The sequence below is a fragment of the Limulus polyphemus genome, unplaced genomic scaffold (genome assembly GCF_000517525.1).
Source record: "Limulus polyphemus unplaced genomic scaffold, Limulus_polyphemus-2.1.2 Scaffold8511, whole genome shotgun sequence".
NCBI lineage: Eukaryota > Metazoa > Arthropoda > Merostomata > Xiphosura > Limulidae > Limulus > Limulus polyphemus.
In genome coordinates this window covers 29605-30917 of record NW_013674121.1, presented here as the reverse complement: position 1 = coordinate 30917, position 1313 = coordinate 29605, and the positions used below count along the sequence as shown (strand labels likewise).

The 1313-nt window shown below is 34.0% G+C and overlaps 1 protein-coding gene across 1 annotated transcript in view; it reads left to right on the top strand.

The window, feature by feature from the left end:
* Nucleotides 1-843: 843 nt before the first annotated feature.
* The window catches only part of LOC106475392 (probable G-protein coupled receptor 21), a 29621-nt gene continuing 29151 nt past the window's right edge, over nucleotides 844-1313 (top strand). Inside the window, exon 1 of the mRNA XM_013936075.2 lies at nucleotides 844-1131. The gene's annotated coding sequence lies outside the window, so the exon portion shown is untranslated. The remainder of the gene's footprint in view (nucleotides 1132-1313) is intronic.

The window sequence follows — 1313 nt, the reverse complement described above, 5'->3', positions numbered from 1 at the left end:
CAATCAGGTTGTAATGCTTTAATGGGATATGTTCAACAGTCAGGTTTTAATGGGATATGTTCAACAATCAGGTTGTAATGCTTTAATCGGATATGTTCAACAGTCAGGTTTTAATGCTTTAATGGGATATGTTCAGCAATCAGGTTTTAATGGGATATGTTCAACAGTCAGGTTTTAATGCTTTAATGGGATATGTTCAACAGTCAGGTTTTAATGTTTTAATGGGATATGTTCAACAGTCAAGTTTTAATGCTTTAATGGGATATGTTCAGCAGTAAAGCATCATATTCCAGAAGTTTAAAAAGAAACATTGGAACTAATTCCTAACATAAGTTCACAGTGTTGCTAAGATTTATTTGATTAAGATGGTTCGCATTGTTTTTTACTACAAAAAAAATGAAAATAATTCTTTTCAAATCATAAACCCAAAATACAAAATACAATTTCGGTTTCAGACATGAAATGCTGTCAGAGTTGTTTAATATTATACTAGAGATTGGGACAAAAACCTGGGTCAAGGTTCTCCAAAGAGCTTAATCTTCTACTAGCTGTGAGTGTAAGGTCTGATACTTTCTATTGTTTTATAAATGTACATTAGGCCTTATTCCTGTAATTTCTATTTACAATAAAATTTTAAATAGAAAATCAACTCAAACAATTACAGATTTTGTTTTGATGTTTTTTTTTCTTTCTTTATAACTCTGAATTATATTATGAATAAACTGTTGAAACGCTCTAGGAATTAGTTACGACACAAGGGATCAACAGAGGGCGTTTTTTTCCAGCGTGAAGCAGGGTCTTAAATACCAGCTGTCGTCTGGTTCAAACCAGTCTTGGTTTATCCTGACAAGCTTGTGCACGCTCATACAACGAGAGAGTTGGTAGTCAAGGCAACACGCTGATCGCTTGCTTTATAATTTCTGCAAGAGATGTCTCTCCAGTTATTTTCTGTTTTTTGGCTGTTTGCCATCCAGGAGGATTAACAATTGTCAGCTACGAGCATATACATATTTGTTCAATAGGAGACGCACCAAGACAGGTGGCTCGAATCAACAATGTGTGAAACTCGATTAAACCGTGGAAAGTCGTGACAGAAAACTCGTGTTAAAGCTAAACTGGTGATCACAAGAGGTGAGTTGTTTTGATGTTTTAGTGACGGTCGAACAAGTTTAATAAAAGAACAATCTTGCTAGTCTAATTAATTTATTTCCTGTGTTGGTATGACAATCACAAGAGGTGGGTTGTTTTTGATGTTTTAGTTACGGTCGAACAAGTTTAATAAAAGAACAATCTTGCTAGTCTAATTAATTTAT